The sequence below is a fragment of the Parus major genome, chromosome 2 (assembly GCF_001522545.3).
Source record: "Parus major isolate Abel chromosome 2, Parus_major1.1, whole genome shotgun sequence".
NCBI classification, from domain to species: Eukaryota; Metazoa; Chordata; class Aves; order Passeriformes; family Paridae; genus Parus; species Parus major.
Genome location: NC_031769.1, coordinates 4,775,531 through 4,800,512, shown reverse-complemented (window position 1 = coordinate 4,800,512; position 24,982 = coordinate 4,775,531). Strand labels below are relative to the sequence as shown.

Genomic DNA, 24,982 nt, shown 5'->3' with positions numbered 1-24,982 from the left:
CCGGCGGGGAACGCCCCCTAGCGACGGGGACGGAGAGGGAGAAGCGAGGCGTTGCTGCGGGGGGCGGAGAAGGGGGCGTGGTTACTACGGAGGGGGCGGGGGCCTGCAGTGAGGGGCGGGGTCTGTAGTGAGGGGCGGGGCCGTATTGAGGGGCGGGGGCTATAGCTGTCTCTTATACACATCTAGATGTGGCGGGGCCTGTAGTGAGGGACGGGGCCTGTAGTGAGGGACGGGGGCGGCGCTGGATTCCCAGAGTCATTAAATCGCTGAATCACGGAGTTTTTTATGTTGGGGAAAACTCTGAGATCACTGGATCCAACCTATCAAGGAACACCACCGGGGCCACAGACCATGGCACTGGGTGCCACCCCCAGTCTTCCCTCCACCGCCTCCATGGGGAGCCCATTCCAGTGTCTAATCAACCCTCTCTGTGAAGGAATTCCTCCTGATGTCCAACCTAAACCTCCCCTGGCACACCTTAAGACTATGAAAAAAACTTCAAACTCATCCACTACTGTTCTCATTCTGTCTTAAAAAATCATCCCCCCTGACAGTATAATCCAGAAAGAGACTATTGCTAATTTTTTACCAATACTGTGTTTCTGTTCCTCTCCACAGACACAAAATTGTGCTCAAGAACAGTATTTCTACCAGCTGAGACAATTTTTAGCAATAATAGCTGAAGAGGTAAACCAATGGGCCAGTGTTGCTGTTTTACAAGTGGTAGGTGATCACTATGAGGCTGTGGTATTTCCACCCCTGAAATTTCGTGTCTGCCCCACTGTGCTCTGCTTAGGATGGATCCTTCTGATTCTGCCTTTAACTCACAAATTGAAAAGTTCTGAAAATTCTCAACGTAGCAAAATTGTTTTGAAGTGTTATTATATTAATATCATTAAAATATGAGTTCTATTTCCTGCATGAACATTTTCATTTCAGTATAAAAGTACAGATTTCACTAAAACTCCTTGGTAGTACTGCTCTCACCTCAAAGATCTCAGTTTTCAAAGGATCCATCCACATAATCTCTGTGGTTCAAATGTGATACATAAAAACAGGAAAAAAAAAGTTAAAAAAAAAAAAATCTTTTTTTTCCTTTTTGCCTTTGCTTCCAAATGAAATTCTTACATTCCCTCACTTCAGGAGCTATTTATGCTTGAAAATCCACACACTTTGGTTCATATTTATCCAAAGAAAGCACAGGATATTCTCAGGAGCCTTTTTAAGTAACTTTTCCCTGGAGTTGTCTCTAAGCTGTGACTGCAGATCTGTGCATCACATTCATTGAGCAGATGGGAAGTAAAAGTATTCAGGGGAAAAAAAAAATATGCCAAACATTTATCTGTGAGAATTTTCTGCTGGGTATATTTGGGAACCTTATAGTTATATTTTGTATTAAACTGCTTTTCTTCAGAGTGTCTTTTGTAGCAGGTGAGCCAATGAGGAGCTCCAGTGCTGACTGTGTAATTGTATTTTTACAAACAACAGAAATGAGAAACATTTCTTCAGATGTACCAAAAGCAGGTACCAGAGAAGAGAGTCTGATTCCAGTACTAAATTAGTAGTTAGGAAATACAAGAACATAGTAAAAAAAAACCAATAAAAAACCCAAAAAGGAAGATCTAGAGGAGTTCTTTACAGGCAGTGAAGAGGTTCCCATCCCCAAACTTTTCTTTGCATTATCTTGTGTTTAAGGTGGAGGTGGAAGTACCCATGAACAGGGAAAATAAGCAGAAAATCTGCAGAATTAGGTGGTACTTATCCCATCTTTCTGGAGGAGCAGGGGAATGAGCCCCAAGCAGATTTGGGGGACTAGGAAGTAATAAAGATCCAATTTTTTAACAAGGAATTCTAGCAGAGATCTGAAGGAGAGTTCTGCAAGCCTTAATAAAGTAAGAGAAACTAGAATAAGTGATATTTTTGATGGCTACCTGAGTATTAAATTCTTGGGAAGAGCCAACATGGCTCTGATAAAGGAATATCTTGTCTCACACATCTGGAAATACACAGAAAGAAGCAATTTGCGTGCTTGGATTCCAAAATCTCCCTCATCAAAGCTTTATCAAGGTTTATTTTAAGGAAACTAAGCAGCAATGTCTTGAGTTATATTTATATCAATGCATGGCTAAAAGATAAATAGATTGTGAGGGTGTGAATGATCACTGAAAGATCATTCAAAGAGTTATCAAAAAATTCAAACACTGGTTTTTCTCATAATCTAAAAGCCTGGAAAGAGAGATATGCACTGAGATGACAAAAGGTGGAAAAATATGGATAAGGTGGTCCTTTTCTATAACTTTTTTTTTTACATTTTGCTTGTCACAGGTTCCAACAGTCTTGATGGTCCATTAACCCAGTGCTTCATCCACCTCTGCAGGTTAAATGAGGAGTTGTAGAACAAAAGAAATCTAGGGGTGATTCGATAAATGTAGGCATGTTTTAAGTAGCATTTTATCTAATTTACTAAAGAAACTAGCACCAAAAATAGTGCTGCTGTCAATAAATTACTGAAAAAAAAAAATCTAATCTGCCCCGGGCCACTCTTTTGCAGCAGTTTTGTTTGTTTGGAAAAATACTTTAGCTCATGTTTATTCAACACCTGAGCAGTGCTTCCATATTCAATTTGTCAGCTTACCCAGAGCCCAGAGACTCCAATAAATTATTAAAGAGCAGCATTGCATAGCAGGATTGGTAGTGACACATTGTGTCTCCTCACAGAGAGAAATCAAGCTTTATTTTCATGTGGCTCCCCTGAGGATGATTCTGTGCTGCACTAAAGGTTTATTTTAAATGGTTGCATGGGTGTTTCTGAAACATCAGCACAAGAGTGTTTCAGACACTAGAGAAGAAAGTTATTTATTCTGAGGTAATAAATTTTAGGAAAACAAAGATCTGTCAGTGAAGAATTATATTTATATATATAATATGTAGATGAAAATATATGTTGTATATTCAGTGTGACTTCTTGCAAAAATATTTAATTTTTAAAAAATATACTTTCTAAAGAAGAAAACTTATTGCTTTACTTTCCAATCTGGCAAATGATGAACAATTTTGCTTTCAGCAGCACAATCTGAGAAGCTCTGCACATGTGTTTCAAGCACAGGACGGTTTTGGTTTGTTTTGTTTGAGTGTTGTTGCTGTTACATCACTTTTCAAAATTTTACACATTCAGCACATTTTTAGTTAATCTTTAGCATTTGAATATCTTAGTTTTTAGATTTGGGGGCTGGTTTAGAGCTTGAAAATCAAAGAAACAGGAAGAATGTGTGGACAAATTAATTATATTATGCAGTAATGTTTATATAGATAATGGATAAAAATTATGAAGGATTTGACAGAAGCCTGAAAATGTCTCCTGGATCTTGAGAGGGAGTGTATCAATGGTATTTCATCCATGGCAAGGCAGAAGGCCTCTATTTAAAAAGTAAAATGAGATCATTAAACTTTTAGCCAAATACGAATAAGCATAAATATGCAAAAACTAATGTATACCGTACCTTAGTTTATAATTATCTAGATTACATTTCTTGTTCATTATAAAATCTAGGATATTTCATTGATTTTTTATTTCTATATTATTCCAAAACTTCTTCAGATGGGGAAGAAAGTTTATTTGTTTCCACAAAAGGAAAATAAAACAATGGTTGGGGTTAACACTGTTTCATTGTGTCTGCTTACATTTGGTGGTTACTTTGGAATTACTTTGATGTAATTATATGCCAGCAGCAAAGAAGCTGGAATTAAAGAGCTTTCTGAACAGGTCTCAATGATTTTTCCACTAAGAGGCAAATCTTGACCTAGTGATAAAAAGGACTTTAAGATTTTCCAGCCTCTTCTTCCTGTGGTTTTTTTTTCCTGTAAATATTCTTTCCTCATTGGTTGTGTTGTACAGGAAACAGTCTGCATTTAAAAGTTCAAGTTTTTGCATTTAAAAGAGGTTCTGAAAACAGGAAAAGGAGAATTTTTGGTCCCATGTGACACTGAACAAAGGTGACACATTCATGTCATAAGAACTGGTAAATCCCTAATTGGTGGGTGAAAATTGTTGTCAAATTTCTTAGCAAACACTTTTTGAAATTTAACATTTTGAAATTTTATTCTGTTAATTGTGTATTAGACAGTGAAAATAAGATTGTATTATTGGTAATAAATAGCAAGGAATATTTTAGGCATTCTCCAAAACAGAAGATTTTCCTTTTATAATAAAATCAGTCCATGATGCATGGTTAAAACCATAACAACTGGCAGGAAATCAGAAATATATTGTGATTGTTACAGGGCTTTATGCCACTACAAATACTGCAGTGTTATGGCATTTCCACACAATGATATCTGCATCAGGTCTTTGCTTTTGCAGATACTGAATTTTGAAAGAAATGTCATTTATCATTCATGGCAATGGAACAAAAACAATGCCACACAGAACTGGCAGATCCTGCAGAGAACTGTACACTTTAAATGCTTAATTTTCAAAGCTCTTTGTGTGTTTAGCACTTACAGCTTGCCTGCAGTATCAGTCTTTTCTAAAGGTCCCTATGTAAATGTGAAATGTGTGCTGACTGCTCTACATTTAGATCTGTAGATACAGTATAAAAAGCTGCAGCTGAGCTAGTTGTAGGTTTCTTTTTTCAGCCACTGGAAAAAAAAAACAGGCAATTCTTGACTGTAGCTGTTATTAAAGATTCAAGCTTGTTGTACAAGTAATTTTTCAGTATGATGGAAGGATTTTGTAGTAGAAAGATCTTTGGCTTCTTTCAGAACTGTTTCAGTGTAGAACTCACCAGAAATTATAAAGGAATAACATTCAAGGTCTCAAAGGATTAATGTTTTCAAATATTGACTGTCTAAAATCAGCAAGCTTCAGAAATAAGCTTGCAATACAGAGGAAATTCTGTGAACGAGGTTTATTAGTTAAGAATGATGAAAAATATTAATAGAACATTAGTTCTTTCCTCATTATCAATTAAAAATATTTATGCAGTAATATGCCTGTGCAGCAGCCTGTAATAAATTTCAGGATTGTGAAAGAAGTTGCCCCAAACAATTATTTTGGTCAAAATAACTGGGAGCAGGAACTCAACATTACAGAGGAAAATAATGTTTACAGAAACTCATTATTCAAAATTAAAAGGAAGAAAACTTTATAGATAAAACCTGTTTAAACTGCATTTTCTTAAAGGAGATTCATTTCATCTTCCACTTGTGCAGATGGTTTGCAGACCCTTTATCACATGAACAATTGAATTTATTCCTGAACAATTATCTGATGGAATTATCCACTTCACTGGCAAATATTAATAAATGCATCACTATTTTCAGTCATATTAATTTATACCTCTTGGAAGGCATGCACAGGATGCTCCTGAATGGGAATTCTAACAGTGATAAGGCAACATTTTCATATATGCATCATACATAAACAATTTAAATGATCATCACCTTGTTAACAGTATCACCTCTTCAGAATTTGCAAAGCATCTAATCTTTTAACCTTGGAGAAGCATAAAGAAGGATAATTCTACATTTAAGGCAGAGGAAAGGGTTCAGCTATGTCCAGGTTTGTGGATTTTCTTGTACTGTTGTGTTTCAAACTCCCTCTCATATTCACAAAAGAGAATTTCCATTTTGTATAAATAGGATGTTGGTGGTAAAGGAGGTTGTGGTGCTTCCAAATCTCTAGTACAGCTGTACAGAGCATTACATGAGTTTAATAATCTGATTCTTCTTATTACTAAGCCTTGCAGAGACTTACCCAGCTTATTCTTTTGTCTCCTTTTACTGTTCCACTGTTCCAGTGCTATCAGAGCTGCTCGGGTTGGTAAGCAAAGGTATTTCCTGTGCAAACAGAGCTCTTGGAAATGTTCCAGCACTTAAGCAGCACTGCTGGATGCAGGAGCTGCTCAGCTGGGTTGGTGGCAGTCAGTGATACAGCCATCAGCACACTGGAATAACTGGGATTTTGGGATAAGTCACCTCAGAGTTTTGGGAGTGAAGCTGAAGTTTCCAGCCAGTCATTGAATTGAGTCCTCTGGTTTGGACCAGAAAAAGGTGATTTCAAGGTCCCCTTCCCTTCCAAAGGACACACAGACACAAATGAAACTGCTCTGAAAAGCTTTCAGAAATTATTGTGGTTGTTATTTGGTTATCTTGCATTCTTTATCGCTGCTGCAGGTTTGTGAAACACAGCAGAGAGCACAGAGTCCTCACCCTTCAAAGTAACCAGGACCAATTTCTCCCCAGCAGAATCTGGCAGCACTGATTAATGTCCAGCACCATCAACACCAGGACTATGTACAAGCTGCTGAAAGCTATAAAAATGCATCAACCTCTACTCCAACAGATAGTAAAGAAAGTATTTTTAAAAATCCCAATCAGCATCTCACTAAGCAAGGTGAGAGAAATTGTTCTTTTGGTGTCACAGCCTCAAAAATATAGAAAAGGAAATATTGCTTAATTTTTTCAAAACCATGGAATTATCATGGGGGAATTCTTAAATCATATTTCTGGCATTGAAATGGAATAACAACCAAAAATAATCACAAACTCAAAAAGGAAATCAAACCACATTAGCAATTTTTGTGCTTATCTATCCATTAAATAAAATGTATCAAATTGAAAAATATTTTAAAATTCACATGTAATACAGTAAATCATCAGAAGAGAGCATCATATTACAAATACAAAAATCAGGTCACACTCAAGAAAAGGGAAAATTGCTCAGGTATCATCTTCTACTCACAGTAAAAGCCAGTTCTTAAAGCCCATAAAGTATTGGTATGGAAAAACTCCAATTTGCATTTGTGAATGTTTGATTCTCAGGGTCATTAACTGGCAGAAAATTGCATTGAATTAAGTATGAATTCTATCTACACTTTTACTGAGAATTAATGATATGCAACATATCACAAGCTTTAATGTCTTGCAGCTTCATTTAAATAGAACAGCCATTAACATCTTGCAGGATTGCTCTGATTTTCAAAGAGAGGCCATCTCCTTGTTATTTGTACTCCACTTCCTGCGTTTCCTCTACTTGTTTATTCATGATAGAAATTATGTTAGGCCTGTCACTTCAGATAATTAATGATGCACAAGGAAAATCAGTAAAGAATACCCTTGGCTGATTATTCATAATTACTCAGAAACTGCAATAGTTGTGCTAATGGGGAAATCTATCTTTGATTTAATTATAAAACTAGATTGAAATTGTTTTGGAAAAAGAATTGATCTGCTCTGTTTCTGTCTTTTATGATAGAACTCGGTAGAGAGAAAATAAGAGGCTCTTGATACTTATTACAATTGTTATCTAAATACTTCATTTTTAATTACTTCTTATTTTCTCAGACAATAATGAAGTTGGCTTATTTTAATTTGGGTGATTGATTGTCAAGATGCAACAACTGTTTCTCCAGTCGACACACCAGCAGTCTGTTTTTACATAAAAGCACCAAGCAGGAAATTGCTCCATGATAAAGGTCGGCATCACTACATTTTTTTCCAGAGAAAGTCATAGAAGAGGAGTAAAGAAATTAAATTATGAAAATGAGAGATCTGTATCCCTAAATACTGGTTTCTGTAGGACAGAAAAAATATTCACTTAATACATATATCTAAAAATAGAAGAAATGTTTGGGTTTTGTGGGTCATTGTCACCAAAGTGGTGACACTGATCCTTGCATCAATTCCAGTGTGACACCTGATGATGGGTTTGGAACTCTTCCTAGAAAGGGGAAATGTCCTACATGCTTTTTGGGATGGTAATATTATTTCTTTTATTATCTACTCTGATAGTATTTAAAGTAAAAAAATTGGAATATTGTTTCATGCCAATTCATGTGTAGGGCTTTTTAGTTGCTCATCTTCATTTATTTTTACAATTTTTTTTTTTGTTCTAGTTGAGGAGAGACCTCATGTTCAAGAAACAGAAATATGAACAGACAAAAAACCTTTACCAGAATGTTGTATAGAAATCATAAGCATATGACATGAAATAGGCTTGAAGACTTTGATTTCTGTCAGATTTCCACTCCAAGTTTTTTAAAAAAAACAACTTATGAAAATATGAAAACTCTGCTTTCCTAATTTTACCTACAAAATTCCTCTTCTGGGTAAAATCCAGGATTTCACAGGAGTCTCTGTAGTGTGACATGGAGAATTAATAGGTTTGACAGTTTTGGAAGAACTTTCTACTTCTAGAAGCTGGAGATGTCAGCAGCATCTGAATTCTTCTTGGTTCTGTGGCTCTGCCATTATTATTTATTTTAAAAACCTTACTCTTTTCCCCAAGAGAAAAGAAGTATTGCTCTGTCTGATTAGTTACAGACAGAAAACAAAATTATGTCTGCCTGATTTAAGTCAATATTTAAATTTGTTTCCAGTTCTGTTATCATCTGTGTTATTGTAAGGTAGTGATAAAATGTGCTTTAATGCTTTATAATTTTTAGGTAACTTTTCAGCCCTGGAAATATTAAAATTGTTAAGAAGTAGTAACCTTGATAAAATCAGGAAAGAATTTAATTTTTTTTAAAAAAATTATTTGGAATATTGGATAAAAAATAAATTTTGGAATCTGGCTATAACGACTTCAAATGACTCTGCTGATGGTAAGGCAGGCAGGGGAATGTTTATGGATTTGGGATTTTCAGAACAACACCTCTGTGCAGTTTGTGTGAGTGCTCTAAGGCTCAGTTTGTAACCCAGATTGTTTATAGCTGGAATCTGTTCCCATCTTTAGTGATTTCCTCGTGTTTGCTCAGGGCAGCTCCCTCCAGGCTGGGATTTGTGTGAGAGTGGATGGTACAGATTTTTATCCTGCATGGGACTGGCAGCACTGGATGAAAAGCACAGTGAAATGTTCATTATTTAGATGTACATTTTTTCTTTACTTCTGTAAGCATTGATGTCCAACTAAAGAGCTCCTCAAGGATTTACTGTGCTGAAATGGGGAGGTCCTGCTCCTCCTCCAGCCTAAATTCTCACCACAGGGTCTCACCTGCCTCTAATTCTGCACCTGTTTCAGCCTTCTAAAACAGCAGGGAAACAACCAGCAACAACAGGAAAACATTTTCCCTGGATTAGTGAATCAAATCCACTCACCCCGAGAGAGGAAAGGTTCCAGAGCAAGGGGGGAATGTGTTGCCAGGGACAGAGGGATAACAAGTCACTTCTTTTTGCAGCATGGAGCTGTTAGAGCAGCTCAGCCGTGCCTGGAACATTGCCCTCGGCACAGGGGTCATCACCTGGAGATGGAGAGTGCCCCAATGCTCCTCTGATAAATGAATTATCCTCCCCGCCTGCTCCAAGGGATCGCTCCTTCCAGAGCGCAGTTCCTAGAGGAAATGCTGTTCTTTACCAACGCTTGGTTTTATTTGTCATCATCACACTCGTGCAGGTGTCTCTTTGTGGATGGTGTTAAACAGCTCTGTTAACACCTGGTACGACCCGTAAAATTTCTTTTTCAACAAAGGGGGTTTTGTGCATTTAGCAGAGCGCAGGGGTGCGCCGCGATTTCAGGGTGAGAGTGGGAGCATCAGCTTGGAGATTTAAGGGAGAAGTTTGGAGAAATGCAGGCATCTGTGTCCCTGGGAGAGATTTGAATTGGCGGCTTTCCAACAACACATGCCATTGACAGAGTTTAAATTTATTTAGTGCCTGACAGAAGTACTTCATTAATTGCAGAAGCACTCCTTGTCTAAGCGTATAATCAGAAACAAGGTACTTAAGCTGTCACGATTCAATGCAAGAGTTGTGGTACTTGGGAAAAGCAAACAAACTAATTTTCCTCCGAAGCTGACTTCTTCCTTGGCAGGGTTTATATGCTTAGTGCCTGATTTGTCTCTTTTCTAAGTGGTTGATTTTCCATTAATCTGTGCATCAGAACTGGCAAGCACATGATCTGTAAAACTGTAAGAGCTGTGAAGTTATAAATGGCATATGAAGGATGGCATATGTATGAGAAAACCTGTACATTCATCAATATATTGCAAAAAGTCAGACATCTATCTGAAAGAAAACCATGCACTTATTGTTTATAAATTTATATTCAGACCTACGCTTACTGCAACCTTTTCAAAGTTCTTTTTTGTGTAAAAAAACTTTTCTATTTCATGGAAATATAGGTATTTATGTATATTTTTATATTATTATATATTTTATATTTATATAGATAAAATATATATTTATGTATATTTATATTATATATATATATATTTTATATATTTATATAGGTAAATATGGAAACTTCATATTAAGAAAATTGGTCAGCCTCTGTTTTTTCCCATGGACAATCTAATCAAGCTCTGGGATAATTTGGGAAGGCTGGAAAGGACAGAGAGCTATGAACAGTGTGCTTCAGATTTGCCCATATCCTCTGGGGCTTTGTTCTTCATGTGGCACAGGACCACAAATTCTCTGACAGATTTTTTATAACTTCTGGAAGTGATTTCTCTGCTCTGGTGAACTTAACCACTCCTTCCATTGATTGGGATAAGACAACATTCCCAAGCTTTGTCTCTATCAAATCCAACACTTGTACATGTAGGGCGGTCTATAAGGAAGGTTGGCTGTTCCTGAGGTTTCCCTGTGCATTTTCATTTAATTGTTGAGTACAGAACTCATTTCTGCAGTCCTTTTTCAGGGCTTGAACCAAGTTGTGACGCTTTGAAAAGGACTAATTTGATTCACCACACCCAAGGAGTTATCCTGTTATTCTCCAGGGAGAGAACAATGTGCCACTGTGCCCTCAACTCCTTTAAAGCTCACAGTGTTCTCTTTGCTTCAGTCACTGTGAGCTCTTCAAGAACAGCATGAACCTTTCAGAAGCTGGCAGTACTGACAGTACCCCGTGCTTCGTGCTTGAGGACCTTGGCATGGCCTTTAGCACCAAAACAGGTATTTTGAGTTATGGTTCCAGGTGTCAAAGCCATTTTCTCTTTCTATTCCCACCTTTCTGCATTAGCACACGTTGAGTGCAAAGCTGTCAGCTCTGTTAGCCCAGAGCCATAAGTGTTCAGCATCCTACCCTGGAGCTGCACAGTTCAGTTCTCCTGCAGTCCTTTTCCTTGGGTTTCCCAGGGCAGGAAGGAGATTCCAGTCAGGACCTGCCACTGCTGCAGGTGAACATCTTACACTAAAATGTATAAATGTATATACTAAAATACCAAAACCCATCTAAAAATATTTCAAGGGCAGAGTTGCTAATAGCTATTTGTTACTATTAAAGAGTGGAGGAGGCCGGGAAACCACTGTGGGTTTGAGGGACTTGAACACAGTAATTCAAACACTGTTATTAAAGTTTGCCATTGAAAATCCTCATTAGGATGTTGGTTTACTGTCTTCTGGACTCAGTCAGGTTGAATCATGTTGTTTACCATGGGTCAGAACCATGACCATGAGTAGAGAAATGTGTTGCTCAGCTGCTCTGCAGCATCCAGACTTTTTTAAAATTTAATGTTGCTCATCACACACTTGAGGGTGAAAAGATTAATTGCAACACTTTTCATCAGCATCAGGTTTACAAAAGAGGCATCTGAACAGGGTTTCAGCTGATGAAAAAAATCATTCTGAGTCTATTAGTAACCAAATGGGTGGCACACATTATTTATTCCTGAGTCCAGCTGGCAAGACACATCTCACATCCATGAGTAAACTCTTTTATCTCTAAACAAGAGTTTGTGCAACCCAGTTGCCCACTGGAATCATTCCTGTATTATGCTCTAAAATGTGACCAAGTATTGTCTGGGACTGTGGTGGCTGACATGGAGCAAAAACACACCAGGATCTGTGCAAACAGTTTCACAACATAGGCAGCAGAAATAAATGCCAAGCCTTGGGTTCTGGTGCAGTTGAGTTCTCAGTGTAGAAAGAAATCTGAGTCTGAAGATATGTGTGGAAAAGTTCCCTTGGAGCCAAATAAACCTCTGGATTAAACCTTTGGTTTGGGATTGGTGATCTTGAAAGTTCTGAGCATGAAGTCGATTGGTGCACCAGCTCTCCTGAGCACTTATCAGTTCATCAGCACAAATATCCTTCTTTGTACAAAGTCCTGGGCTTTCATTTCTCCATGGCAAGCATGAAGAAAGGATGTATCAGGATGCCTTTCATATTATCTTTGCTACTCTAGTTAACAGTCATGTTTGCCTCTTTGCCTGGCTGGAACATTCATCCCAGTGATCTGAAAGCTCCAAGTTCGTCATGTTTGGGAATATCCCAAGGGCCTACATAGAGAAAATCAACCCCACACAGGAACAGGCACTGTGATATCAACAGATAAGATACTGCAAGGTTCCCATATTCTTTTCCAGCAAGCACTTACCATCAAGTTTAACAGCAAGGAACTCATTTTCCAAGAGCTCCAAACACACCAGTGAAAGTGCTGATTTAAAGTGCTGGCCCTGAAATGGGGAGTGGGGGAAGGAGGGATGGGGAATTGCATCCTAAACAGCACTGCTCAAGCAGGACCAAATGCAAGGACCAGAGCAGCTCTCCTGGGGTGCAGTCCCAGATGAGGCTTCTCAGCTGCTTTTCCATCTCATTTAGCATTTCCTTCAATGGAGCAGTTTCCAGAGCTCTCAGCTCCCCAGTATCAGAGCTGGCCCTGAGCACAGACAGCTGAGTGCCCAGGGCTGGCAGGGCAGGGCTGCAGCACTTGCTGGTGCACACACAGCCCTTGCCAAGTGGGGTTTGCCAGCAGGGATTCAACTGGTCCTAGCCTGGCCAAGGATCTCCTTCTGGTTTGGAGGTACCCACTAAGTCCAAGAGCCCTTTCCTTCCTTCCAGCCCTTCTCATACTCATTTCAGGCCGGGCATGCCATCCCTGGCTCTGCCATCCCTGTTTAATGCGCTGGTGTTGGTTTTCCTGCTGGATGAGACCACACCTGCAACTTCCCAGCAAGGGAAATCCTGATCCCCAGGCAAAAATAACTTTGCTGTGCATCCAGGTACCCATGTTCTTCAGCTGCTGTCCTCTCAGGGGCTCTTGGTGGTTTGGCTGGAACATGTGGCACTACAACTATCTACACCAACCAGAGAAAACTGAGCCACATCCACTCATGGAAGCACTCAGCCTTTTTCTGTTCTTTATGTTTGGCTTCCTGACACTGGCTGAAATCCTGTTCTTTCAGATATGTTTTTGTGTGTATATTCCTGCATCTGCCCATTGCTTTGAGGCCACAAGTTGTTCTGGTTAATTCTGATGTTGAGAAGAAGAGGTGTGGCAGGGTGTGTGCCTTTCTTTTTTACACCGGCATGAGTGATGCTAGGAAGAAGAAAAGAGGGAAGATAAAAGTGCCTTGATGCTATTCCTTGAGCATACAACTGAGATAAAAATTTGTCAGTCTTGAGTACATGAATACACAAGCAGGAAAAGCACAAATGTACATACTGACAACCCACTTAGATACAGAATATTAATTTCTAGACATTCTTTTTTTCTAGCATCTTTTCACTTAAAAAAAAACAAAAACAAATGAAATTGCAGCACTTCTAAAAACCTCCATGCTGTAAGAGTAGGATGGCATCAGCTTTAGAGCAGGTGTGCATGTTGGAGCAGTTTAAGGTGATGAATTTCCAGTCTGAGGCAAGGTGTGATTTATGAGATAATTAGAAAACTAAATGCGTAACCACCCTGTTTACACATGGGGCAGTCAGGATTTATAGACAAATACTGCATTTTGCCTTCTATTAATCACTATTTGAGAAACTGGGCAATGCCAGTGAGAGTTTAATGTTGTTGCAATTGAGATAGATAGAAGGAAGACGGGCAACAGGGTATAAGAGCAGCAGAAAAGTGATTAAAGGAGTTTTGTCCCTGTTTGCAAGAGGGCTCAAATCATTAAAGACACTACAGAAATACTGTGTAATGGCTACTACAGACAGAAAATACGTAGAAAAAGCTCTCAGTCTACTTGTAGAAATTGAAAAATAATTAGTTAAAATAATCTTTAGGTCTTTTTATGTACAATCCTTCCTGTTACAAACTGAACATCAGTTCCTGATTTGCTTTTCCACCCTTTTTCTTCACAGTGAATAGCATTTTCTTTTTCACTTTAAACGAAAAGCACTGAAATTAAATTAATAAACATATTGAAATACTATATATGAATGTTTTTACTACTTTTTCCATGTCGAGTAAGGACTCAGAGACAGAATGTAAGCTGTTTATCTTGTACTTTTTTCCTCCTTACTTAAAGTCAAAGTGAACTTTTCCAGTAAGCACAGTGGGTGAGATTATGATGTCATAAATACTAAACTTTTCCTTTCATTTCAGTGGAGTTAGGAGTGTTTATAATGTTCCACAGACTAATTTTTTTAAAGCATACAATTTATTTGCTTGTAGAAAAATCACACCCATAACTCTTAAGAGTTATGAAAACTGTGGATTTCAGTAAACTGTTTTCTAGTGCACTGGTTACTTAAATACTGAAATGGGAGATTAAGTTTTAGACTGAAGGTTCTGCAGAATTTGGGGCAAGATCAAGCTACACTGCTATAAGAAGTAAATAAATAAGACAATATTTCTCAGGACTTTCCATTCAGTTGTGTGTGGTGCTTAAATAACTTGAATTATTGATGTTTTGCTCCTCTCTTTAGATTTTTCAATGTAATCAACTTGATATTGAGAAATAACAGTGTGAAATTACAGCTAACTGAGCACTTTGGTCTGACCCAACAAAACATTTCATTACAAGCTGCAAATGAACAGTTAATGATTTTAATGAAGCTTTATGAATGCTTAAAATTAATCATCAATCATTGAACATATTAAAGCAGGTAGCAAGTTTTGCTACTTAAAGGAGCCCTTTGACCTTGATTTGATGAGCAGTGTTTTGGATAATTAACAATCTAACCATCCTAATTCTTCATACAGCACCCAGCTGTAAAATGTTATTCCTGAAAATTGTATCATTGCCTGTACCAGGGGAGATGGTTTTCTTTTTGTATCTTCTGCACTCAGACAAGCTGAAAAGATTTTATGGGGGATTTAATGATGAGAATATTTGATTCATCTATTCCATCTAGTTTGTCAATAATGTGTTGACCTAATATAAAGATTTAATATATAGGTTTTCTATTTAATATGTAAACTAATTTTTTTTATGAGAGTCAGTCTGTAGGAATTCAGTTGCCAGTTCCTCACCACCCTCATGGGGAAGAATTTTTTCTTAAATATCTAATCCAAACCTCCCTTCTGTCAGTTTGAAGCCATTTCCCCTTGTCCCAGCACTCCATGCCCTTGTCAGAAGCCCCTCTCCAGCTCACTTGTAGGTCCTTTAGGGGCTGGAAGCTGCTCTAAGCTGCTCTTTTCTTGGAAGAAAAACATTCAAATTACTTTGACAGTGACCCAAGTCCATGTGATACTTAAAACAGAGCTCCAACGCCAGAATTCATCTCAAACAATTAGCAAAAGTAAACTGATTTTCATGCTGTTGTCAGATGCTGATGATAAAAAAGTGGGGTGTTAGTTGTTGTTACTCATCTCCCCACTCTCTGAGCTTATGCACTGGTTTACCCTCTGAGTAGAACATGTGCCAAAGCAGCCCTGAATCCATCACCTTCCCAGATGGTGCAGAAAGGCTTTAAATAAAACCAGTAGCTCTGTCATGTGCAGTAGTCTGTGTTAAGAACATTATATAAGGCCTGACATCTCCAGCACCCCCAGAACCTGGGGTTTCTCCTGCCCAGCTGCTGGAACCCAGCCTGCTGTGCCCTCATACCTGCTGTGAGATCTCCTTCTTGCCTCCAAGTCACAGAATCATGGAATCATTGAGGTTGGAAAAGATCTCCAAGATGATCAAGTCCAACCATTTATCCTGCATAGCCCCCTTAAGTACCCCAAATCCTCAAGTTCACCTTCTTTTGCCTTTCTTATCAGTTGCACCTTCCCAATTAGCTCCCTCCACAACTCAGCATGTAGTTAATTCCTTAATGGCCCATCAGTGCTTGTCTAGACCCTTTTGTTCTTCATCCCCACCCTGTTCATCCCTTGTCTGCAGATCTGTGTCCCTGTGTTTTGTTTATCCCTTTCCCTTTTACTTGTTATCCCCTGTGAACTAAAAAGCCCTGGATCTTGTAACTGTCTGGAGTCGGACACTCTCCCGTTCCATGTACCTTTGACAGTCTGTCCATCAAACTTGTTTAAAAAATCACTTTCTTTGCAGTTTTTGTGTGCATTAGAACTTCCCAGCATCTCAGCTGCCCTATAAATTTATCAGGCAGCTTTTCTCATGAATGTGTACGTCCCAGGGTGTGCTAAACTGGGATTTTATTCAGTCCATTGCCCATCAAACATCATCTTGTGAAACATCAGTAAATATGGATTAAGTGTCTGTATTTCATGAGACCAACTTTAAATCGCATTAACATTTTTAACATTAAAGTGAGTATATATATATATAGATATATAGATATATATATGGGTGTGTATATATATATATATATAGATAGATAGATGGGGGTGTGTGTGTGTGTATATATATGTGTGTATATATGTGTGTATATATATGTATGTCTGGTATTCAGTTTGTGCTTTAAGGCTTCCCTGAAAGATGACTTCATCCTCATTTCTGTGCTCAATAACTCGCACTGGATCTCATCAAGTCCACCCAAATATTCTTATTTGCTTGTACAGTTCTTTCCCCAAGATTCTTCCTATACCCCACAACCTCCTTTTGCTTCCTATCACTCCTAAAATATTCTGTTCACCTAGAAAATGCTTCTGTCATCTAAATATTTAATCCTGTGAACAAGGACAAAAGGCTGCATACTAATTAAAGAGTGCTAGATCACTAATTATTGAAACAATGCCAGAGGTCCAATTATCTAAACAGTGCTAGAGCACCAACTCAGATGTTCTGCTCTTCCTGGACAGAAAATGGTTAACACACTCTGGCATAACACTGGTTTGCACCATCCTGTGCTCCTCATAGCAACGTCTGCATTTGGTTTGGAAAGCCAAAATGGACAAGGGCCCATGAGCAACATGCTTGAGACCTTTCTGTTTCAGAGATAAAGGGTTTTTGCTGTGTGGACACAAACAGGGCTGCTTGAGCTGGTTTTGTGGTGTTGGAGTTGTACTCGATGATCCTTGTGGGTCCCAGGGGGAAATGCAGACATCCCTCAAGAGCTCTGAACTGAAACAATGCCTGGAGTGGAGGAATTCTGAAAACAGCTGTAATTCATCATCCCCAGTGTAATTTATTTCTCCTTTGGGCATTACAGCACAGCCCAGCATCAAAGCCACAGTGATGATGGCGTGTGCATGGCTGTGGAGGACAGATTATGGATAAACAACTGCTCAAGATAAATGCCTGATGTCCAAAAGGAGAATAAACAACGGCGTTCTTAAACATGGCTGTATGTAGGGAACACATAAAGTCTTTGGAAAAACAAATTAGTGGTAGGAAATGAGTGAGTTGGCCAGGCCCAGCAGGGATGAGGAATACAGTGAAGGTGAGGGAAGAGACTGCTTGGGTTGGAGGCCACTTTCTGACTTCCTATCAAAACTAACTGGGAGCTAAAAATGATCTGTGATGCAAGGGGGAATATGTGCTCAAAGACTAAAAGAGGGTCTCAGTGCTGAAATATCACACTGGGCTTTTTATGGCTCCCACTGAAATAAAAATTATTTGCTAAAGAGGACTGTGGGGATTATATGGGAAAGGTCCTGGATCATGCATTCAGTGGAGAGTGGGTCCCATTAGCACACCTGGCTAGGTAACCCTTGCTGTCTTCTCCAGGTCAATTCCTTAACTCTTTTAACTTTTTTTACTTGGCAGCTGCTCTCTGGCTGCAGTTCAAGGTGAGCTTTATTTCCCACCCATTGATGGCCTGTGTGTCCCAAGGGGATTTCCCCTGACCATGGAAGCCAGTCCCTGGATTTCCATCAGCTGCAGGCATTTCTTGTTACCTTCCTCTCTGGAAACAAAAAAGCAGGGGTATGTTTATATTTATATATTTCTATTATCTATATTTATCTCTATATCTGTCTATATCTATATTTAACTGAGGAACTTATGCATCTACCATGCTCCCTGATTGCACCTTCGACCACTACATGGATATAAATCATGATGTTCCACTAGAACAAAATATAAGGGACTGCAGTTAATGGGGATATAAAAACAGCTGTGGTTTTGTTTATCTATTGACAAAGATCAGTTCATGTCACATGGAGCAGCAGAAAGCTGGACTGACAAATAAATCTCTTGCAAGAGAGATAACACAACGTGTGCATAATAATAGAACATGTGCACCCACGCTGGCCTCTCGAGCCTGGCTCTGCCCTGCCTTGTTTTTGACTTGATCTGAGAGAACTCCAAATTTCTCAGGATTTTTCTGCCTCGTGGCTCCGTGGGAACCACAGAGTGTGGAGGTGTTTGTGTAGCCTTGGGCTCTACATTGAGCAGATGGGTTTTTCCCACATAGAGAATATTTTTAATCAGTTTAATGAGTTATGGGTATAGATAAGCTGCATCGATCCCAGATTTAGACACAGCTTCTTAGCAGATATTTTAGTATAAAAAGACATTTTCTTGGAAAAAAAATGCGACCATTTCATTAAAGGTGTTTCAGTTTCTTCTCAGTTGCCTGGGTAAGTTGCAATTTATTTGAGCTGGGAAAGAGTGAAGCTCTCAACCTCTAAGTGCTGTAGATTAGAGCATATCAATTTCTTTTTCTCTTCAGTTTCTGTGCTAGGGCAAAACCTAATGTGGAAAGGTTTTCCTCTATTGTGGGAACACTATCTCCATGAGAAAGATTTGGGAGTTCTCTGAGGGAGCAAACCTTGCAACCCAAAAGAAAGGGGATGTAGTTTGGTGCATAAAGGTGGGGTTGGAGTGTGGGAAATGAGTCAATTTATACGAGAGCTTTGAATCTTGGTACCTGTTTATGGTCTTTTTCACTCATGGAGGATGAAAAATGCACTCCAGGATGGAGAATGACCACAGTGTCACCATGTGCAAGCCTGAACCACTCCATCTTCCAGACCTGGCTGGCTGTGGTGGCTCCTGCTCTTTAGAATCTACACTACAAACTGTTCTCCTTCCTTTTTTTGTGTTAGGGGCAATCTCTGGATGTGCTGGCAGGGCGAGTGACTGGAGGGCACGAAGCCCAACCAAGCAGCTGGAAGAGGCAGGTAATGCTGGAGTCTTCTACTTGAAAAAAGCCTTAAATTTAAAAAAAAAAAAAACACAGTGAGAAAATAACAGCTTCCACTGTCCAAAACCACATACACTGTTTCTGCAGAGGCATGGCATGGCTTGGATATAAAATGTGTTGTTGTTTGATCCAGGTACCACTTCAGATTTCCTACCCCAATGACCCGGGGTAAGATCCACCACATTTGTGGTGGAACCCTTATCAGCAGCAAATGGGTCATGACTGCAGCACACACTGCCTCAGCATGTGAGGAGGATAAAAACTGTTAAAACTCCTGTTCTGCTCCTCATTCTTGCTGCAGATGGGAGTCAGACCCTTTTCCTGCTCAGAGCTCCCCACTGGTGCCGTGCATTGCACAGCTGGACACCTCCCTGCTCACTTAATCAGGGGAGCTGGAAAACTGCTCGCTTCAGCCTTGATTTTACATATTAATTGCTGACTTTCTGGGAGTGGAAATCAAGCTGATTGCTTATTTGCATAAGAGGAGGTGCATTTGCATGAGTGTGAGCGTTCCTCATGGGTTTGCATCCTGAGAGACCTGCACAGAGATGGGAAGATGGAACAAAAAGGGTGTTTGCTTGCTCTCACGCCGTGCTGTACAGCATGTTAATGCCATGGGACACTAGCAAGCCAACACTCCTCTTCAACTGCTCCTGCCTTTAGTGATTGCACTTAAAATAAAGTGTAACCAGCTGGTCCTTCACACTCTGCTCCAGAAAGGTGCAGAAATGGAAAATGAACCTTTTTGTTCAAGACCAAGCTCAGCACTGCAATAGCTGATGCAGCACCTTCAGTTTCTACACCAGCAAACTCCAGGCAGCATGTACCTGATTCATAAAACCACTTAGAAATAAAATTTGCATTAGAAAAGTCCCCTAAAATCATCAGGTCCAGTCATTAACCCAACACTGCCAAGCCCACCACTAAACCCTGTCCCCAAGTGCCACATCTACACATTTTTGGAACACTTCCAGGGATGGTGACTCCACCACTGCCCTGGACAGCCTGTTCCAAGGCCTGGTCACCCTTTCAGTGAAGAAATTTTTCCCAACATCCATTGGCCATTTCATCTCACTGTACTGTACCTGGGAGAAGAGACCAACTCCCAGCTTGCTAGAACCCTCTTTTCAGGTAGCTGCAGAGGGCAACAAGGTCTCCTCTGAGCCTCCTTTATTCCAGGCTAAACACCCCCACCTCCCTCAGCTACTAATTCACCAGCTTCCCTGCCCTTCTCCAGAGCCACTCACAGCAAATTTGGCTACAGTGTATTGAAAATCCCTTGGTGGAAAGTGCTTTGGGAATGATGACATGGGTAGAAGGTCTGGGCTATGCAGGAATTGCACTGCAAAGCACTCAGTGGGGAGTAGATCTTGCACCAATTACTCTGTGATTCATTTCCAGGCCCCCAGTGTAGGGATCCAGAAATGGAGAAACATTTCTCCATTTGTCCTATTCTCCAAAAAGGTATTAATCTGGTCTGTCACAGACAGAAAGGCTTCCAAATATCTCTGGGTAAACCAGGATTTATAAAAAGTTAAGTAAAAAGTAGTATAATGTTTAGTAAGTCACTGAAGTAAAAAAATACAAATTTTAGAGTGTTTATTACATGGAGTAAAGATGGAGAAAAAAAAGGTGTAGTTCTTAGCTCTCCTTCATCCTTCTTCTCCATGATTCTGCAGTTTTTAAGAGCACAAAGAGTGATTGGTTGAAAGTTAGTCACAGTTTTAGTTACCTAAGTAGATATAGAAAACTTATTTGTAAATATATAAAACAATACACATGCCTATCATCAATTGGGTAAAAACAGATATAAAGATGAAACAGCCGTGTGGTTCAGGGCCATTTTTGTGCCTTTAGAGCCAAGTGAGCCAGGTTATGGTGAATTGAACTTGTGCAGAAAGTCTGGAGAGACCTGCCAAGTTTTGTGATAACATCCTAATAAACATGAGAAACAAGATCCCAATGAGCTTTGGAGTTTTCTTCCTGACCCGGAGAACTGAGATAAACTGAGCTCCCCATGAAAGAGTATCCTGAAGGAGCTCAGCTCAAAGGAGACCAAGAAATCCATTTTGAGAAGTGCAGCATCAAGCAGAGGAAAAATTTTCACTCAGGAGCCTCCTACCAGGTGGTTCTGGGTGAGCACAACCTCCTGGAGGTGGATGGCACCGAGTGCTGCCCTGGTGTGAATGCAATCTTCATCCATGATGTCTGGAATCCCAGTGACATTGCCAACTGTCAGTTGTTGAATTGCTTTTACTGTCAGTTGTTGAATGATACTGAGCATCCTCTCTCACCAGCATTTATGTGTAGGTTCAGTCCAACTCCCAGTGAGGCTGGATTTGTGGGAAGCACTGGAAGATGCTGCAAAGAAGATTTCCCAAATGGTTTCCTCTTTGGAGGTGTCCATGTGGATGATCTCTGTCCTGTTTTACCCAAGATAGGAAAAGGATGGGCCTGTTTTCCCCATCTTGGGAAAAAACCAGATGAATCCAGGATGTAAAGAAGATTCAGGGTCTTGCCTGCAGTCACAGCCCTGTGTGCATGTGATGAAGGAAAGCCAACAGGAAAATGCTGAAGGACTGTCTCAAACCCCCCTCAGAGACATGCCTGTCCACCCAGGGTCCACCAAAATTCACCCCGAACCTGTAAGAGACTTTTGGGGAGTGTTATCCCTTTATCAGTCTGTGCCATGGCCTTTTCTCTCTTAATTGCTTTTATTTTCCTGTCACCTGTATAGCTATAAGCAGTAATTAATTATGTTTGCAAGGTGTTTGTCTGCCATCACACAGAGGCTGGAGCCATGATGAAATGGGGGTGAGGATGTGTGATTCATGCCTCATCCAGGATTTTCAGTAAGGAATCTCTCACCTGTGCCCTGTTTCAGCTCTGACATTGCCCTGCTGTGCCTCGAATCTCCTGCCAATGCCAACGGGTTCATTGAGCTGGGAGCGCTTCCACCTAAGGGAGAAATTTTGCCCAATGACTATTCCTGCTGTGTTACTGGCTGGGGAGTGGTCAGTGGTGAGTGAGGGGGAAGGAGGAGGGTCCAGGGGGACCACCATACAAATAAAGCTTCTTTCCTCAACCCCTGGAGCTGCTGGGCCAAGCTGTCACCCTTTCTCATGTCCCCTCTGCTGTGCAGTGGGTGGTGGCAGCGTGGACAGGCTGCAGGAGGTGATGCTGCCAGTGGTGACCATGATATCCCTGCTCCCAGGAGGGCTGGTGGGGATCCCAGGCAAGGACAGCATGCTCTGTGCAGGTGGAGATGGTGTGAGGGCAGGATGTAAGAGCTCTTATAATCAGAGGGGTTTCAAGCTGCCCTCTTTCTTTCTCCCTCCTTTCTCACCTTGCTGTGCCTCAAGTTCTGGTTTTGGCATTTCTTCACCTGCAGTGGTTCTCCTGTAAATCATGGCCCCTTTTGCTGCTTTCTGCTGAATATCTTCTGAACCAGGCCTTCTCCACATTCCTCCAAAGATCAGCAAGCAGAGAGAAAAACCTCCAGCTCCTCAGGGTGCACCTCTCCTCTCTGATTCTGGAGAGTAGATTGTCTCTGTCTCTCAGCAGCGTGTCCCAAGGACCAGATCCTGGGGACAAGGGTGAGACTTTGGCAGTCACCTCTGCCCTGACCCAAAGGGTGAAGCTACAAGGAAGTTTTTCCACTCTTCCAGTGCTGCTGTTTTGTTTTGTTGTACCCTGAGCCAGGCATTGCTACCTCCTGCTTGTCAACCTTCTCCTTCCCATCCACTCTGTTTGCAGCTGAGCTTGCTGCAAGTTTGGGCTATGTCCAACAGCTTTCTCTGGCCCAGAGGTGGAAAAAGAAGATATTGTGAGGGTCCCATTATCCCAGAGGATCCAGGTGGACTCAGCATCAAGGCAAGGAGGCTTGGCATGAGAAGCCAAGAAATATTTGTTACCTCTTCCTGTATTCCCTTCACTGCAAAGGTGGCTTCTAATAAAAGCAACCATGCAGAGCCCTTAAAAAATTGTGGGAAAATACATAATGTGTGATTAAGTAAATATAGGAATATAGAAACATACAGAAATAAAGCAGGTTGTACAATTATACATAGTACAGTTATAGGTACAGGATAATTATAGGTCTGTAGATGTTTAGTGTATTTTTTTTTTTGTGTGTGAGTGATTTAATTATGTCAGAACCTTGTTACAAATCAGGTTGTGAGCCCAGGAAGAGCCTTTATCTTCTCACATATTTTAAGTCCCTAGTGCTCCTTTATCCTACCCATTCATTGCTCAGATAATTTGGCTGAATATTTCCTTTCCTTCCTCTGGTCCAGGGGGACTCTGGGGGCCCTCTCAGCTACTACAGGGATGATCACTGGGAAGTCCATGGCATTTTTGTGAATTTTTGTGTTGGTTCCCTACTGTAACCCCTACCAGAAACCCACAGTCTTCACACATGTGTCAGCCTACAAGGACTGGTAAATTCTCCCATAAGTTGTTTCACGCCTGTGCATCTCCCCTGAAAGCGAGGGGTTGGCCACAGGATTTTTCCTTTATTTTTCAGAGTGGTTTTCCTTTCATTCAGAGTCATTTTTTGTTTATTAAACCATTAGAAGTAGAACAGGGAGATCTGGGGAGGTCTAAAATCAGGATATTTGATGCTACTTTTGGTGCAGTCAATTTTAAGGGAGCAGCTGCTGCTTCAGAGCTGAAATGCTCTGCTGAGGGCCACAGAGAAAATTCAAGCCAGGCAGGAACAGGACTCTGTGTCCAAAAAATTATCATCACCATTCACCCAGGCAAAACCTTGCTGCAGGAAACCATGGGAGGAATTAGCTGGATGGGAAATGCAGCAAACATAAAGCATCTCTAAAAGTGCAAATCCTGCAGTGCTGCACTATCCACCCTCAGCTGCACATTTGGGAATGAATAATAAGTTTTTTTTCTCCATAAATAATGACTGGAATAAGAAGCAGCCTTTTCCCAGGCACAGGGTTTTGTGGAAAAGCTTCTGTAAATTGTGGGTTCTTCTGGAAATAAAGGTGAGGAGAGGTATTTTAAATCAGTGTGGGGTAGAGAGAGGCCACTGTGGTCCATAAACATTTCTGGGTGGGAATAGGTTGTTAGAGCAGTCCCCTGGCTCAGCTGGGAACAAGTCCTTCTTCAGACCATTCCCTGGGATGGAGACATGCCTTATTCTGCCTCTCTGCTGAATTAATCAGTTTTTTGCTTTCCAGACTATGCAGAATAATGGAAGTTTCTGGAGAAGGATCGCTTGGTGCATGAATATATGAGATAAAATTAAGTAGCTGTACTCTTTAACCCTCTTCTCATCCTTTCTGCACCTTTCTGGGTTATTAACAGCAAGATTTGGCTAATATTGGTGTAATAAAGTCTCAGTGAGTGCAGCCTGTTGGTATTTTTGCTCTGCCTGGGGCAGTGGGTCCAACCCTGTCAGCAGGGAAGGAGGGTCAGGGAATGCCCCAGTTTGTGATAGCGCCCTTAACCTGGGGCTGGGCAAGGCTGTCATTTTGGCACCAAACCTGCAGAAAATGGTCATGATGGATTTTCCTCGGTGAGAGGTTCCTTAGGGATAACCCCACCAGAGACAGAGGTGGTCAGCTCAATGCTTCCAGGTCAGTGGGAGCAGAGTGATGTATGATGGTGCTGGGCACCTCTATGAATGCTCCTGCCCTGATCTCACAGCAGCCAGCTGAGGTTTTGCTTGCAGAACTGGGTTCTCTTCATATTCCCAAACAAACAGCTTCAGTCACAGAGATGCTCCTAGAGAGAGCATTTGTCTCCAGTGTATTGGCAAACTCAACCCATAGAAAGCATAATCCATCCAACTTGTTCTTAAATTCAC

At 40.5% G+C, this 24,982-nt stretch overlaps 2 long non-coding RNA genes across 2 annotated transcripts; both read left to right on the top strand.

Annotated features, from left to right (window-relative positions):
• Window positions 1-232: 232 nt before the first annotated feature.
• On the top strand, window positions 233-8,036 carry LOC107214892. The gene is made up of 4 exons (XR_001525044.2): window positions 233-6,051; window positions 6,175-6,394; window positions 7,345-7,475; window positions 7,896-8,036. It is a non-coding gene; the product is annotated as an uncharacterized LOC107214892 (long non-coding RNA).
• A 10,446-nt stretch (window positions 8,037-18,482) lies between these two features.
• LOC107198401 lies at window positions 18,483-24,522 on the top strand. Its single transcript, XR_001518946.2, has 3 exons — window positions 18,483-18,589; window positions 19,058-19,132; window positions 22,040-24,522. It is a non-coding gene; the product is annotated as an uncharacterized LOC107198401 (long non-coding RNA).
• The last annotated feature ends 460 nt before the right edge of the window (window positions 24,523-24,982 follow it).